Below are 18,119 nucleotides of genomic sequence, written 5' to 3'. Positions count from 1 at the left end.
CCACCCAAAGGTCTCTGACACACGACAGAGCAGAGCCACCATGCAGCAGAAGGCAGTGATGTTAGACACAGAAGCTGTACGGGTGGGCCAGGATCATTCAAGCACCAAAGAAATATACTCAAGCTGCTCCGCACTGTTGACTCCTCCATGGTTTCCACCATCCAAACCTGTAGCTTTGCTGTCACAGGAGCCATGGTCACTAAGAAAGAAGGGCTGACCGTATGAAGGAGGCAGCCCCAGCAGATGGCCCTGCTGTCGAGGCTAAGCACTGCCAATGCAGAAGCCAATGCAGCATGGCCTAGCTCCCCGCAACAGTAAATTTCCATGGCATTGTTTGCTGTGCCACTGTCCTGCTACCTTGTTGCCTGCATGCAGTGGGCGAGGCTGCTTCCAGGAACATGAAGGGAAGTTCACACTGTCAAGTAAACCCATCGGCTCTACTCCAGGCTGCTTAGTGAAACAACAGTAACACATACATTCATCTCCACTGCTGCCGTTCCTAACCAAAAATAGGCCTGAATTATAACAGGCATTCAAAGGAACCTGCAAAGCAATAACCTGGAGGAACAAATAGCTAGAATAGTTGGACTCCTAGAAAGCAAAGCAGACCAGAGAGAAGCATGAATTTATCACTGACCCAGGTCCAAATCACCAAGAAGCCAGACAGAGATGGAACATCACCCAGAAACTCTCCCTCCACACCTTATTTTTTACAACACATGGTTTAACTTCTATCCACAGCAATGGACTGAGATATGTTAATTCAAATTGTGATGTTTATAAAAAGCAAAGGAAACCCGGCCGGAAGCTGAGCGCAGGCTGGCTCGGGCCTCCACCGGCGGGAGGGTGGCCGTTGGGGCCGTTGAGGTGGCGGCGACTCTGTGCCCAGGGCTCCAGATGGAGGCGGCCCGGGATCCCAGGCCCAGGCTCTGCTGCAAGCCTGGCGGGCGGCTGGACATGAGCCACGGCTTCGTGCACCACATCCGACGGAACCAGATCGCCCGGTACCTCCCCGCCCCGCGCCACCGCCACCCTTGGCCTGGCCCGGCCGGCTGTCCCTGACTCCCACTCGGCTCCCCGCAGGGACGACTACGACAAGAAGGTGAAGCAGGCGGCCAAGGAGAAGATGGCTCTACCCACCCAGGCAACCCAGACTTGGAGGAGTCCAGTGAAAGCAGCAGTAGTGGTGGCTCTGAACTAGAGCCTTCTGGCCATCAGCTCTTCTGCTTAGAACACGAGGCGGACAGTGGCGAGGTCACATCAGTTATCGTGTATCAGGTATCGTGTATCAGGACGATGACTCAGGAAGGGTGAGCGAGGAGGTGTCTGCCCACACGCCTCTGGATCCGCCCATGCGAGAGGCTCTCAAGTTGCGTATCCAAGAGGAGATTGCAAAGCGCCAGAACCGTCACTGACCAACTTGAAAGCATTCTTTGCAGGCTGGATTCACTGCCCGTGGAAGAATTCTGCCCATGGAGCTCAGCCGTAGCCTGAGGGCACCTGCACCACTGTTTGATCTTGACACTGCCAGAGCTGCTGCATCCCCAGGGTCATTCCAAGACTCCACCTGGCCCATGTCCCCCACAACCGTTTACTGGTTGGCCTGATGACCAGCCTCATATTCTGGAATTCTCTGAGAATTCGGTGTGGCTGACTTGGTGTTCTGGGAGCACAGGCTTGAGGGCGAACCAGGGTCCATGCAGCCTTTCGCCATCATGCTGCGTTCTCAGAGGTCACATGCCTGGCTGCTTCGTGTCCCACCCAGCTCCGTGAGCGCTGTTATGTCATAGTTCCTTTCCTTCGTGTTGTGCTCACTTCACTTCCACCCTTGTTTCCCTGGACTTTTTTTTTTTTTAGCTTTATTCTTTGTTTTTCCTTTTCTTCATCTCTCTGCCTCAGGTCGAATCTCTCAGTTCTCTCCCCACCCCCTCAACAGGACTGTGCACCTGCAGCTGCTCAGGACCTTGGAGGGGGGGACTGTGAGGCTCTGCCTTTCCAACAAGTTCTCCAAGTAATTCTGAGGCCAGAAGAAAGTGGGAAACCTTTATTTCTGAGGCCCACTCACAAGCACGTCTCCCTCCCCTCCCATGCTTTCGTGAGCTGCTTGCATGCGCCACACCACTGTCAGACAGCAGACCTAGGAAGAAGATCCTGGTGCTAAACTGCAAGGATTTCTTGCAGCAAAACCTGCCTGGAGCTGCAGAATTCCAGCTGCAAATAGCTGCGAATAGACTCCTCTGCTCAGGCCAACCAATGGAGAATTATCAAAGCAAGCTTGAAACTAACTCTCCAACCGTGACTTAAAAGTCTAGACCATAAGTACAAAGGGAAACTCGACATTAACAATAATTGCCTGTTTGGAGCCCTAGTTGCAAAAAAAAGGTGGGGTGGGGGACTACACAACTCTCCTTATCTGTTCCCTCTTCCTGTCCAATGTCCTGTCCCATGCTTCCTCCCTCGCTATCTCAAGGATATGCATAAGGCAGCTTCAAAAAGTTCATGGAAAGTGGAATCGAAAGACAGTCTGAATTGTCTGTGAACTTCTTGAAGCCCTCTGGTGTACGTATAACTGAGGTCCTGAAAGAGTCCCAGGGTAGCGCTGCTCTTCCCGAGGGAACGTTTTTTTCTACCACAGGGTTAGGCTAAGGTCTGAAGTCCACAAGACATCGTGTGCACCAAAGTTTCCAAGGCACGTCTATCTGCGAGCAAATCGGCGTGACCTCAGTGACTTGAAGTTTACAGCTTAAGTGAGCCAGTGAGCCCTGGAACTTCCTGAAACCAAAGCCCCCTGGCCCCCTGGTTTCTCCACATCAGGGTCTCAGGATCAGGCTGGCAGTTCTATTGCAGCAGTTCTTCTCCTAAAAGACACCCAGGAGAACTGTTGGTTTGTGCCCCGCACTCCTGAAAATCATCTCCCTCCAAATGGGGCAAGGCGGCTCCTTCAGCTACGCCATTAGAACGTGGAATGCTGAGTTGCAGCCTGCAGCGCCAGGGAACGCTGGGACAGTGAGTGAGGCAGATAAGGTCGAGGGGCCTGGTTGTGAAAGCCAGTGAGCAGAGTGCTGCAAACCCGCAAAGCTGCACCAGGTTAAGTGCCTTGAACTTACCAGTCCTGGGCTCAGGTCTACTTTCAAAGGAGAAAAGTCTTTGCCCTCTACTTAGGCAGCTGGCTAAAAGTGCCTTCTGTTCACTACCCTCCACAGCCTGGGTCATGGAGGCTGTGCCGAGCCCTACCCCCGTTCTTCACACAGCCTAGAGGACCAGTTACTGTAGTCCTCCAGCTCCTCAATGGATCCTATGGTTGGGACATAGGACTTCACTGGAATTCCATGACGGCTTAGAAGGAAATACTTTCTGGATTCATCTCACAACTGGATCACCTGTGTCCTATTTTTATAGATCTCAGAACACCAGAGGGTTGAAGTCTGGGGGCGTGACCCCTGACATTTGAGCTTCTGTTCCTGTTTTGTGTGGAGGGAAGTTGTCAGTGTTTACACATCGTGTCCTTTCGTGTGTTTGTCATGGGATCCTCCGAGATCCCCTCAGGTAGATGGATTGAAACTCCTTGCCTCTAAACTTGCTTTTCTTGCAGCACTTTGCTTATCAAGTGTTTGTAAAACATTTTCTACCCAACAGAGCACTCTAATCCGTGTAGCATGACCTGTAAAGCACTAAGCCTTGTACCTGGAAGAGAGCCTGTCCATCAGAACTGGGCTCTCGGAGGCAAGGCTGCCTCTCTGCAGACGGACAGCCTCAGCCTTACCGCTGACTGCCACCCCCTACTGGAAGCCCCAAAATGGTACTATCTCATCACCGGACCTGCCTCCAGACACCTTCCACCAGTTACAAAAATTGGTGCTTTGCCATCCAGGACTGTGTTCTCCCACTGACTCCAGGATGTCTCAGGACTGCCCTGTGTTGTGTGGGACAGTGGCAACACTTTTGGACTAAATAGAACTTTCCAACTGGCTGCTTCATAATCAGTGTTCGTTTGATTAGATAAATTCTTGGCTGTCTTAAAAAAAGTCTGATAGGCATATCTCTCAGCATTCAATATGCAGTATTAATTCTTAACTGAAGGTAAGCCTGGATTTTAACGCTTTGTGTTTCCTGAGCCAGCAGGTGATGTCATAGGTACAAGGAACTTAGGCTTGCAGGGACTTTGGGCTGTGCAAGAGTAAACACTAAACCTTGAATCATAGCCAGTTGGCAGAGATAGTGCTTAAAGAATGTAACACAAGAAAGGAAGGGAATTATACAACTTTTTGGTTTGTTTTTGTTTTGTTTTGTTTTTTAATTTGAAAGAGCTCCCATCCATTGGTTCACCCCCCAAATGTCCACAATGACCATGGCCTGAGCTGGGCTAGGCCAGAGCCAAGCTTCAGTCAAGGTCTCCCATGTGGATGGTAAGAATCCAGTTACTTGAGCCATCACCGCTGCCTTCCAGAGTCTGTATTAGGGAGCTGGAGCCAGGAATTGAAACCAGGTATTCCTGGTGGGACATGGGCATCCTAACCACTGGGCCAAACCACCTTTCTCTAGAAAACCTTGTACCCATTGAGAGAGCCTCTGGAGGCCAACCAGCCAGTGGGCCCTTGTAGGCAATTACAAGCGCATCTCCCTGTGGAAAGGATGCTCATGTGGTCGGTCCACTCTGAGGGGCACTGCCTGCTAGAGATGAGCCCATGTGGAAGCGTTTGGAGGTAGTATGTATCCAGTCTGCCATTCATTTGGCAGGACCAGTGAATGGTTGGTAGATCCCCAGCCAGCTCACAAATTTAGGGGAACCTTTCTAAGAAGAAAGAACAGTAAGGACATCACTTTCCTACCTCTGAGCTGCCTTTTGGGAGAATTGCCACGGCATGTTGACAGTTAACTACTTGAAACGTCTTAAATCCCCTCATTGAATTCCTGCCCTGTTGAGGAATCAGCTGGGAGGAGCCATAGGCACCCACCCCAAACGTCCCCAGGAGTTGGAGCAATGTTCAAAACGAAAACCTGAGTGACAACTCCACTGCCTGCAACAGATGAGACTGCACTGCTTGTGTTAAATGTATAAAAAGCCATATGTTCTGTTTCCTCATTTCCAGTGTTTCTGCTGTGTGGATTAATAAAATTAAGTGCAAATTATGTGACTGGCCCAAGAAAAAAAGGTTCTTTTAAAATACAGTATTTTTTTAAACAATAAACTTACTCTTTTTACAGCAAAAAAAAAAAAAAAAAAAAAAAAGCAAAGGAAAAAGCAGTCTGAAAATCAGAAACCAACCCAGTGCTCTGATGTGCTTATGCTTTATACTGCAGAACTATTACTAGGCGTCAGCTGACTACATCTGAGTGGCTTCTCATGGCCACTCTGGAAACACAACTAATGGGAACTTGTGATATTAAAACCATGCTTGGGCCGGCGCCGTGGCTCAATAGGCTAATCCTCCACCTTGCGGCGCCGGCACACCGGGTTCTAGTCCCGGTCGGGGCGCCGGATTCTGTCCCGGTTGCCCCTCTTCCAGGCCAGCTCTCTGCTATGGCCAGGGAGTGCAGTGGAGGATGGCCCAGGTGCTTGGGCCCTGCACCCCATGGGAGACCAGGAAAAGCACCTGGATCCTGGCTCCTGCCATCGGATCAGCACGGTGCGCCGGCTGCAGCGGTGGCCATTGGAGGGTGAACCAACGGCAAAGGAAGACCTTTCTCTCTCTGTCTCTCTCTCTCACTGTCCACTCTGCCTGTCAAAAAAAAAAAAAAAAAAAAAAACCATGCTTACACCAGAGAGGTGGGAAAGTAAATAAAATCGAGCAAATGAAGGGAAAAAGGAAACTACCTCAAGATTATCTGTCTTTAATGTTAAAATGATCTCCTTAGGTTCACATTAAAATGAGTTTATGCTTTCATCCCTTCATGAATGACAAGAGGGAACCTCATATAATGTTTGCAGTCAATAATGCAGAAGGGTTGGTATCCCAAAGAGCAAATGCAAATTCACAGAGAATAAAGAAATGACTGGAAAAATCAAGGATGAATAGATTTGTTAATTCATTAACCAAGGCAATGTTTAAAAATAAAACTACTTTGGGCTGACATTGTGGTATAGCAGGTTAAGCTGCTGTCTGTGATGCTGGCATCCAGTATGGGCACAAGTCCAGGACCTGACAGTTTCATCTCCTGTCCAGCTCTGGGCTAATTTGCCTGGAAAAACAGTGGCAGACGACTCAAGTGCTTGGTCCCCTGTACACATGCAGGAGACTTGGGAAAGATCTCTGGGCTCCTGACTTTGGCCTGGACCAGTCTGGGCCATTGTAGCCTTTTGGGGACTGGGCCAGTAGATCTAAGACCTCTCTGTCTTTCTCTGTTACTCTCATATAAATTTTAAAATCTTTAAGAAAACTAAAAAAAGAAAAAGGTCACCTCTAAATCTTGAAATTTACAGTTAATATGCAGTGGAATTTGATCCTTCAACTCTCACAATAAGCAAGCTTCCTGGGTTTTTCAGTGCCTCATGTCTGGAGGGTTTTATGGCAAGCTCTTTGGTCATCAGAGCTGATATCATGAATTTTTCTACATAAAGTAGGGAATCATTCAATGTTGCAAAGCTGTGTGCTTGTCTAACATATGTATACATCTCTGTTAGAGATGAAGGTACACATGAAGATATACAATAACAACACTAACAGAGATGTATACATATGTTAGACAAGCACACACATCACAATGCATGCATGTGAACACTAACATATACTCATGCACATGTGCACACAGATACAGACACAGATGCACAATCAGAAGGTTCCAGAGAAAGTAAATTTATCTCTATTAAGATGTTTGAGAATTTTAAAATGAAGAAAAGGAGACATTAACACAAGAAAGGTGGAATAAATATTCCCAAGCCTCTGAGAAACAGGGGTGCAGATACTAAAGCCTACGTCTTACTGCTCTCTTGTGGTGGTTCTAAAGAAGACCTTTCTGAGCACTGAACAGTCTCTCCTTCCTTCCCAAATGTCCAAAAAATAATAAGCCTCTCCAAATGTTTTGGAATCCACTATGAGAAACTGATGATATTTGACAATTATTACAAAACCAATAATGGAGTATCATTTGGTCAGAACTAATTACCTCCTGATTGCCAGGTTCTGCATTCAAGGACAATCATATACCAAATGCTTGGATTGGTTTAAATTATTATCCCCTAAGAATTCCCTCACTATATTTGTTAGCCATTTGCATTTCTTCTTTAGAGAACTGTCTTCTGACGTCCTTTCCCCATTTCTTAACTCGATTGGTTGTTTGTTGTTGAGTTTTTTATGTTGCTGATATATTTTGGATGTTAACCCCTTATCGGATAAGTAGCTCACAAGTATTTTTGCACTTTCTGTTGGACGTCTCTTCACTCTATCTTTTCCTTTGACATGCAGAAGCTTCTGAGTTTTGATATAATACCATTTGTCTAGTTTTGCTTTTGTTGTCTATGCCTTGGAGACCTTAACCAAGAAGTCACCATCTACACCAATGTCTTGAAGTGTTTCCCCTATATTTTCTCCTAGCAAATTTAGTCATAGGCCTTAAATTCAGGTCTTTAATGCATCCCCAGTAAGCTTAGGAGCCCCAAAATTATTCAGCTATCTGATGGTAATAAGGTATATAACATGCAATATCTTTTAAGATGATTTATTTACTTTATTTGCAAGATAGAGTTAGAGGAAGAGAGAGAGAGAGAGAAAGAGGAGAGAGAGAGAGAGAGAAAGGGGGGCATCTTCTATCTACTTCACTCCCCAGATGGCTGCAATGGCCAAGGCTGGGCCAGACCAAAGCCAGGAGCTGGGAGCTTCTTCCAGGTCTCCCACGTGGGTGCAGGGGCCCAAGCACTTCTGCTACTACCCCAGGTATGTTAGCAGGGAGCTGAATTGGAAGTGGAGCGGCCAGGACTCAAACTGGCACCTGTATGTGATGCTAGCACCTCAAGCAGTGGTTTAACCCACTGCACCACAGTACCAGCCCCCAAATGCAATCTTATTGTAAATACATCCTTAAGATGAACATTTTCAGAGAAAGAAAACAATTAGGAAAAATATTTTAATTCGGTGCGATTGCAGCATACAACACAATGAAAAATGGCTCTCAGATGAAAGGCAATCTTCCCTCATCAAAGCACAGACAAACCAAAGAGAAATTGTTTATTGATATTTCTCATTTCTAAAGTAAGTGCACTCCGAAGTCCCTTGTATGTTGATTTTCTACCAGTGTCTTGCATCAATCTCTTTGCATGGTCTGAGCATCGTATGCAATGTTCATCTGTGAGACAAAACCTCTGCATCACATGTCTTTGTGAACACTTGACTCTCTTTTCAGCAGGAAGCATGGACTCGTGTGTATACTCTTGTCCATGCTTCTGCCATTCTTTCTTGGGCTCATCCTAATTGGGCATTTACCACCGTTCTAGGGACACTTCCTGTATGGTCACTAGCCACCATGAGTCCCGTAGTGCCGCCTCAGCTCCTGACTTGTCCAACCTGGAGCTGATGCTAAACTTTTGGTTGCCTAATAGTAACTATTGTAAAGGACTCAGCCTAGGTATTATCCATTGTGATCCAATATTGTTGTTTCAAAATATTTGGCATAGCATTCCTTATGTTTTCCTTTAAGAACTCCCCCTCCCTCAGACCCTTTGAGTGCACCATAGTCTATTATGACACATGTTCAACCATTGCGTTGCTCTACCATTCCCAAATGAATATCATTCTTTACAAAACCTGATTATTTTTGCTTTTGAGATTGCCATTGTCCTGGGGATATCACAGAAAACCTGGCCAGGTGGCCCAAGGCATCATGTTCTCTCCCAAGAGGCCCCTTCTTTTCCTACATGCCCCAGACAGGTTCCAAGAGGCCTGACTGCTGGCCTTGGAGTTGTCACTGAGATCATATGTGAAGTGGGGGCCAGGATGAGCTCATTCTGGTGTTGAAGGTGCTGACCTTTTGAAAGGATGAAAGAGAGGTTGTTCTCTAGTCACTGAGCTGCAAGGGGCATCTCTACTCCTAGATTCAATTAATCCATAGCCTGGGGGAGAAAAAAACAATTTCCTGCAGCCTCAGGCCCCCATAGGCAAAAGTCCCTTCTGGCTCAGTCATCCTGCCCTCCCTGTGTACTCTCAGAGCCTCCAGAGGTTTTGTGGGGAGTCTCAGAATACCCTGATGCTGGTCAGTGGTGGTGAGGCAGGCCTGAGAATGGATCTTAGGCACCCAGGGTGTGGGGCTGTGTGAGTGGGCAGAAATGAGTGCAGGCATCCTCAACTCTAGCCAAGTACAAAGCACTAGAGAGAATCCTCTTCCTGGATCCAGGCCTTGGGGAGCTCCGGGCTGGTCTATGTATCAGTGTGTGCAAAGCTCATGAGTATTCACGTGGGGCCCAAATCACCTCATCGTTAGAGAAGTAACACCAGTAACTGGAACATCTCTTCTATGTGGTGTGGATACCTGTTCATTTGTCAGGCACCCCCCAAGTGGCACCTGGAGACCTGGCTTGGACTGGAAGCTGAGTATGAATTCTTGGTTAACAACATCCAGGTGCAGAATGCAGTTTCTCTCTGAATAAAGGAGAGAAGATAAAAATTTGGATGGGGGAATGAAGTAGCAGGGTAAGACCCTTCAAGCTAATCAAGGGTGGGTTATCAGGTAACTAACTAACAGGAGCTACCCTGCAGATTCGCTCTGGCAGGTGTGTTCCTGCAGGGCTCCTGGAGCTACATCCAGGCCTGCCTGTCCTCAAAGAGGCACCCCTGGTCCAGAGTGCAAATCTTGAGTTTTAATCCACATTCTGAGGCAGCCCCTGCTTCCCCCCTGAACTTAATTGTTACTGTGGATTCATTCTGAGAGGAGGAGCGCAGTGGGGGCAAGAGGCACGGAGTCACCACACAGATCCCAGGAGTTGGGTGAAAGCGGGTGAGAGGCGAGCAGCCTGCAGACTTATTTATTTCAGTTGGTACAACAGCTTATATAGTCGAAGCAGCCAATCCAGTCAAGGGGCGGTTTATGCCCTAACCAATCATAGCCCATTGCCAGGCAGGCTCCATTGCCATGTGGTTTCCAAAGCCATCCAATCACAGGCTATTGCCAGGCAGGCTCTGTTGCCAGCAGCCATCTTGGCATGGCCTTCTTGTTCCACCACATTGCCCCCTTTTTGTTTTTCTTTTTTTTTTTAGAAAAACCAAGATGGAAGAATGTTTAATTAAAAATCGCATCACTTCAGATAATACTCAGGCAATTTTTAAAATGTTCTGTTTCTGCCAGCACAGGAGTGTCTCCTTGGCACTAGGTAAGAGAAGGGGCCACATTCTCACCTTATAGTCTCCTCTGTTTGGTCCACTTCACCGACTTAACCAGGGAAGGAGGGGATGGTGACGTTGTCTACTATCAAATTCTCCTCCCCACAGCAACATAAATAATTGCTGTGGGCAAGAGTGAGCACACACCAAGTTCATCACCTGTCTCTATCTTGGTAAGTAAGGCTTAGTCTCATCCCAGGGGCATTGGAATTAAAACAAAATAACAAACAAAAGGAGCAGACCAACTGCCCGCTTCTCTTCAGTGAATATTCTGGCCGGCAAGCCAGGGAAGTGTCCTTGAAGCAGGTGTGCCGGCCCTCTGCCCAAAGGCCCAGCAAAGCAACTCTGACAGACTGTTGAGGCCACACATATGTCCACATTTCTTAGCTATTTTAGAGAAAAAGGAACTTTGGCCTGAATGTTAACTATACCTCTCGTACACATTTCATTTTAACATAAATAGAAATATATTATAATCCATTTAGAAATTCAGAAAAGGTTTAAAAAAGAAAAAAAGAGAAAACTGTCCCAAGCATCCTACTCCAATATAGTTTACACTCATCTCTTGGTATATTTCTTCCAGGTCTTCATACAAGGTATGTAAATATCACAGGGTATTGGCAAGTTTATAATTTTCAATGGAATTTCTATCAGTATTACCTCATAATTATAAATACAGTTATTGACAGGCTACCTAAAGGGTCCAAGTTACATTTTATAATTAATGTAAACATTTCTCAGTTTGGGGGTAAACTGTTTCTAAAATTTTGCTTTAATGGAACTGCAACTTCAGCAGTGTGGCTCTGGGTAACTTTTTAGCTTTTCTAAGCTTCTGCTTTTTTTTTTTCTCTTTCAAAACATATAAATAATATTAGTGAGCATTAGACTTTCATGATAGTTAAAATAGATAATGCATTCAAAGCAAGTCATATGTCATAAAACATAGGCTTCTGCTGAGTAAATAGTGGGTACTAGAGGTTAATTTCTCATTGGATTTTCTTGGAAGAAATATCTGCATACAAGGCAGAAACACATGAGAAAGGTAAGGATGCTCCAGTCTTTCATTTGGGAAGGAGATTCCACTGGGAATGTTAGTGGAGAGACAGTCAATACTGCCACAGCGAGAAGCCCAGGCGTGACCAACCTGGTCTTTGCGAGGTCAGGGCCATTTCAATTTTAGAGGTAGTGGAGTTAGAAGTACACTCACAAAAAGTATGGTCTTAGAAACTGTACATTTTAAACATGCACATTTAACAAAGTAACAAATTAAGAAAAACAACAGAAGTCAGAATAAGGGTGGCAGCCGTGGCACAGCGGGTTAAGCCACCTCTGGTGATGCCCACACCCTACATAGGAGTACTGATTGGGATCCCTGCTCCTCTGCTTCTAATAAAGCTTCCTGTGAGGTAGCAAATGGTGGCTCAAGAGCTTGGGCTCCTGCCACACTTAGGCCAACCCTGGCTGTTGGGGACATTTTTGGGGGATGAACCAGAAGATGGAAGGTCTCACCCTATGTGTTTGTGTTTTGCTCTATAGCTCTGCCTTAACAAGTAGATGAAAATAAAAAAATAAGAGTAAAGGCAACATAATAGCTTCTGTACAAAGCACTGGTTCTTAACTAGCACAATTCTGCCCCTTGCCAGGGAATATCTGGCAACGCCAAGAGGTATTTTGGGTTGTTACACCTGGAAAGGAGTGGTTAGGAGGCCAGGCTTGCAATGCACTGGGCAATCTGCAGCACAAAGACTTACTAGGCCCTGCTATGGTTTCTTTTTTTTTAATCTTTTATTTAATTAATATAAATTTCCAAAGTACGACTCATGGATTACAATGGCTCCCCCCCATACCATCCCTCCCACCCACAACCCTCCCCTTTCCCACTCCCTCTCCCCTCCCCTTACATTCACATCAAGATTCATTTTCGATTATCTTAATATACAGAAGATCAGCTTAGTATACCTTAAGTAAGGATTTCAACAGTTTGCTCCCACACAGAGACATAAAGTGAAAAATAATAGATGATTTTTTTTAAATGATGATGAAATCAGATCAGACCTATTGTCATGTTTAATCCCAGTGAGAGTCAAGTTGGGAGTTGATAATTTTTTTTTTACAGAAGATCAGTTTAGTGTACATTAAGTAAAGATTTCAACCGTTTGCACCCCCATAGAAACACAAAGTGAAATATACTGTTTGAGTACTCGTTATAGCATTAAGCCTCAATGTGCAGCACATTAAGGACAGAGATCCTACATGAGGATTAAGTGCACAGTGACTCCTGTTGTTGACTTTACAAATTGACACTCCTGTTTATGGCATCAGTAATCTCCCTATGCTCCAGTCATGAGTTTCCAAGGCTATGGAAGCCCCTTGAGTTCTCCGACTCTTATCTTGTTTAGACAAGGTCATAGTCAAAGTGGAGGTTCTCTCCTCCCTTCAGAGAAAGGCACCTCCCTCTTAGAAGACCTGTTCTTTCCACTGGGATCTCACTCACAGAGATCTTTTTGCCAGAGTGTCTTGGCTTTCCATGCCTGAAATACTCTCATGGGCTTTTCAGCCAGATCCGAGTGCCTTTAGGGCTGATTCTGAGGCCAGAGTGCTATTTAGGACATCCGCCATTCTATGAGTCTGCTGAGTATCTCGCTTGCCATGTTGGATCACTCTCCCCTTTATTTATTCTATCGGTTAGTGTTAGCAGGTACTAGACTTGTTTATGTGCTCCCTTTGACTCTTAGTCCTATCATTATGATCAATTGTGAACTGAAATCGATCACTTGGAATAGTGAGATGGCATTGGCACATGCCACCTTGATGGGATTGAACTGGAATCCCCTGGTATGTTTCCAACTCTACCAATTGGGGCAAGTCAGCCCGAGCATGCCCCAAGTTACACATCTCTTCCCTCTCTTATTCCCACTCTTATGTTTAACAGGGATCATATTTCAGTTAATTTTCAACACTTAAGAATAACTGTGTGATAATTGCAGAATTAAACCAGTCATATTAAGTAGAACAGACAAAAAAAATACTAGGAGTGATAATGTATTAAGTTGTCCATTAACAGTCAGGGTTATGCTGATCAAGTCACCATTTCTCATAGTGTCCATTTCACTTCAGGAGGTTTCCTTTTTGGTGTTCAGTTAGTTGTCACCGATCAGGAAGAATATATGGTATTTGTCCCTTTGGGACTGGCTTACTTCACTCAGCATGATGTGTTCCAGATTCCTCCATTTTGTTGCAAATGACTGGATTTCGTTGTTTCTTACTGCGGTATAGTATTCTAAAGAGTACATATCCCATAATTTCTTTATCCAGTCTACCGTTGCTGGGCATTTAGGTTGGTTCCAGGTCTTGACTATTGTGAATTGAGCTGCAATAAACATTAGGGTGCAGACCGCTTTTTTGTTTGTCATTTTAAACTCCTTTGGGTAAATTCCAAGGAGTGGGATGGCTGGGTCGTACAGTAGGGTTATCTTCAGGTTTCTGAGGAATCTCCAGACTGATTTCCATAGTGGCTTGACCAGTTTGCATTCCCACCAACAGTGGGTTAGTGTCCCTTTTTCCCCACATCCTTGCCAGCATCTGTTGTTGGTAGATTTCTGTATGTGAGCCATTCTAACCGGGGTGAGGTGAAACCTCATTGTGCTTTTGATTTGCATTTCCCTGATTGCTAGTGACCTTGAACATTTTTTCATGTGCCTGTTGGCCATTTGGATTTCCTCTTTTGAAAAATGTCTATTGAAGTCCTTGGCCCATCTCTTAAGTGGGTTGTTGGTTTTGTTGTTGTGGACTTTCTTGATCTCTTTGTAGATTCTGGTTATTAACCCTTTATCTGTTGCATAGTTTGCAAATATTTTTTCCCATTCTGTCGGTTGTCTCTTCACTCTCCTGACTGTTTCTTTTGCAGTACAGAAACTTCTCAATTTGATGCAATCCCAATAGTTGATTTTGGCTTTGACTGCCTGTGCCTCCCGGGTGTTTTCCAGAAATTCTTTGCCTGTGCCAATATCTTGAAGGGTTTCTCCAATGTTCTCTAATAACTTAATGGTGTCAGGACGTAGATTTAGGTCTTTAATCCACGTTGAGTGGATTTTTGTGTAAGGTGTAAGGTAGGGGTCTTGCTTCATGCTTCTGCACGTGGAAATCCAGTTTTCCCAGCACCATTTATTGAATAGACTGTCCTTGCTCCAGGAATTAGTTTTAGATCCTTGATCAAATATAAGTTGGCTGTAGATGTTTGGATTGATTTCTGGTGTTTCAGTTCTGTTCCATTGGTCTATCCATTTGTTTCTGTACCAGTACCATGCTGTTTTGATTACAACTGCCCTGTAGTATGTCCTGAAATCTGGTATTGTGATGCCTCCGGCTTTGTTTTTGTTGTACAAGATTGCTTTAGCTATTCGAGGTCTCTTGTGCCTCCATATAAATTTCAGCACCATTTTTTCCAGATCTGAGAAGAAGGTCTTTGGTATCTTGATTGGTATTGCATTGAATCTATAAATTGCTTTTGGGAGAATGGACATTTTGATGATGTTGATTCTTCCAATCCATGAGCATGGAAGATTTTTCCATTTTTTGGTATCCTCTTCTATTTCTTTCTTTAAGGTTTTGTAATTTTCATCGTAGAGATCTTGAACTCCTTGGTTAAGTTTATTCCAAGGTATTTGATTGTTTTTGTAGCTATTGTGAATGGGATTGATCTTAGAAGTTCTTTCTCAGTCATGGCATTGCTTGTGTATACAAAGGCTGTTGATTTTTGTGCATTGATTTTATATCCTGCCACTTTGCCAAACTCCTCTATGAGTTCCAATAATCTCTTAGTAGAGTTCTTTGGATCCTCTAAGTACAGAATCATATCGTCTGCAAAGAGGGATAGTTTGACTTCTTCCTTCTTAATTTGTATTCCTTTGATTTCTTTTTCTTGTCTGATGGCTATGGCTAAAACTTCCAGAACTATGTTAAATAGCAGTGGTGAGAGTGGGCATCCCTGCCTGGTGCCAGATTTCAGTGGAAATGCTTCCAACTTTTCCCCATTCAATAGGATGCTGGCCGTGGGTTTTTTATAAATTGCTTTGATTATATTGAGGAATGTTCCTTCTATACCCAATTTGCTTAGAGTTTTCATCATGAAAGGGTGTTGAATTTTATCAAATGCTTTCTCTGCATCAATTGAGATAATCATATGGTTTTTCTTTTGCAGTCTGTTAATGTGGTGAATCACATTGATTGATTTGCGAATGTTGAACCATCCCTGCATACCAGGGATGAATCCCACTTGGTCTGGGTGGATGATTTTCCTGATGTGTTGTTGTACTCTATTGGCCAGAATTTTATTGAGGATTTTTGCGTCTATGTTCATCAGGGATATTGGTCTATAATTTTCTTTCAGTGCTGCATCTTTCTCTGGCATAGGGATTAAGGTGATGCTGGCTTCATAGAAAGAATTTGGGAGGATTCCCTCTTTTTCGATTGTTCTGAATAGTTTGAGAAGAAATGGGATTAGTTCTTCTTTAAATGTCTGGTAGAATTCAGCAGTGAATCCATCTGGTCCTGGGCTTTTCTTTGTTGGGAGGGCCTTTATTACTGTTTCAATTTCTGTTTCAGTTATGGGTCTATTTAGGTTTTCTCTGTCTTCATGGTTCAATTTTGGTAGATTGCATGTGTCCAGGAATCTATCCATTTCTGATAGGTTTTCCTGTTTGTTGGCATACAGGTCCTTGTGGTAATTTCTGATGATTCTTTTTATTTCTGTGGTGTCTGTTGTTACGTTTCCTTTTTCATCTCTGATTTTATTGATTTGGGTCTTTTCTTTGTTTAGTTAGTTGGGCCAATGGGGTGTCAATTTTGTTTATTTTTTCAAAAAACCAGCTTCTCACTTGGCTGATTTTTTGTAGTGTTTTTTTGGATTCAATCCTGTTAATTTCTTCTCTGGTTTTAATTATTTCTCTTCTTCTACTAGATTTGGGTTTGGTTTGCTGCAGTTTTTCTAGGTCCTTGAGGTGCGCTGAAAGCTCATTTATTTGGTACCTTTCCAATTTCTTGATATAGGCACCTATTGCTATAAATTTGCCTCTCAATACTGCTTTTGCTGTATCCCATAAGTTTTGATATGTTGTGTTATTGTCTTCATTTACTTCCAGAAAGTTTGATTCCTCTTTTGATTTCTTGAATGACCCAGTGTTCATTCAGGAGCATGTTGTTCAGTCTCCATGTGTTTGCATACTCTCTAGGGATTCCTGAGTTGCTAATTTCCAACTTCATTCCGCTGTGGTCTGAGAAGCTGCATGGTATGATTCTAATTCTTTTGAATTTGCTGAGACTTGCTTTATGGCCTAGTATGTGATCAATCCTTGAGAAGGTTCCATGCACTGCTGAGAAGAATGTGAAGTCTGTAGATGTAGGGTTGAAAGTTCTGTAGATATCTGTTAGATCCATTTGGGCAATAGTGTCAATTAAATCTGCTGTTTCCTTGTTGATCTTCTGTCCGGATGATCTGTCTATTTCTGAGAGTGGAGTATTGAAGTCCCCCAGTACTATTGTATTGGAATCTAAATCTCCCTTTAAGTCCCTTAACATATCTTTTAAATAGACCGGTGCCCTGTAATTAGGTGCATATGCATTTATAATAGTTACATCTTCCTGTTGAATTGAACCCTTAATCATTATATAGTGTCCCTCTTTGTCTCTTCTAACAGTTTTTTTTTTTTTTGACAGGCAGAGTGGACAGTGAGAGAGAGAGACAGAGAGAGAAAGGTCTTCCTTTTGCCGTTGGTTCACCCTCCAATGGCCGCCGCTGCAGCCGGCGCACCGCGCTGATCCGATGGCAGGAGCCAGGAGCCAGGTGCTTTTCCTGGTCTCCCATGGGGTGCAGGGCCCAAGCACCTGGGCCATCCTCCACTGCACTCCCTGGCCATAGCAGAGAGCTGGCCTGGAAGAGGGGCAACCGGGACAGAATCCGGCGCCCCGACCGGGACTAGAACCCGGTGTGCCGGCGCCGCAAGGCGGAGGATTAGCCTATTGAGCCACGGCGCCGGCCCTCTTCTAACAGTTTTTGTATTAAAGTTTATTTTGTCTGATATTAATATGGCTACACCTGCTTTTTTTGTTTCTGTTGGCAAGGAATATCTTTTTCCAACCTTTCACTTTCAGTCTGCATGCCTCTTTGTTAGAGAGATGTGTTTCTTGTAGGCAACAAATAGTTGGGTTGTGTTCTTTGAGCCAGTCAGCCAAACGGTGTCTTTTAACTGGAGAATTCAGACCATTAATGTTCAATGTGACTATTGATAGATAGTGACTTTGCCCTGCCATTTTCCCGGAAATATTTTCTAGTATATGCTTTGAGCTTCCCATGCTCTTTTACTGGTAGGTGTTCTTCCTTTAGCTTCTTTCATATTGATGGCCGTGTTTCTGTGTTTCTGAGTGTAGCACATCTTTAAGTATCTTTTGCAGGGCTGGACGAGTGGCCACAAAGTCTTTCAATTTCTGTTTGCTATGAAAGGTCTTTATTTCACCTTCATTCACAAATGAGAGCTTGGCAGGATATAATATTCTGGGCTGGCAATTTTTCTCTCTTAGCACCTGTGCTATGTCTCACCATTCCCTCCTAGCCTGTAGTGTTTCTGATGAGAAGTCTGCTGTGAGTCTGATTGGAGATCCTCTGAGAGTAATCTGACATTTCTCTCTTGCACATTTTAGGATCTTTTCTTTATGTTTCACTGTGGTAAGTTTAATTACCACGTGTCGTGGTGAGGATCTATTTTGGTCATGTTTATTGGGGGTTCTATGCCTTCAGGAACTCCTAGAACTCGAATG

At 44.4% G+C, this 18,119-nt stretch overlaps 1 pseudogene; it reads left to right on the top strand.

The window, feature by feature from the left end:
* Positions 1–897: 897 nt before the first annotated feature.
* On the top strand, positions 898–1,689 carry LOC127485344 (UPF0561 protein C2orf68-like; annotated as a pseudogene).
* Positions 1,690–18,119: the final 16,430 nt, after the last annotated feature.

Source organism: Oryctolagus cuniculus, chromosome 12 (assembly GCF_051225735.1).
Source record: "Oryctolagus cuniculus isolate XC-2025 breed Fujian yellow rabbit chromosome 12, ASM5122573v1, whole genome shotgun sequence".
Lineage (NCBI taxonomy): Eukaryota > Metazoa > Chordata > Mammalia > Lagomorpha > Leporidae > Oryctolagus > Oryctolagus cuniculus.
The sequence above is the reverse complement of the archived record's forward strand: the minus strand, read 5'-3'. Positions and strand labels throughout refer to the sequence as shown.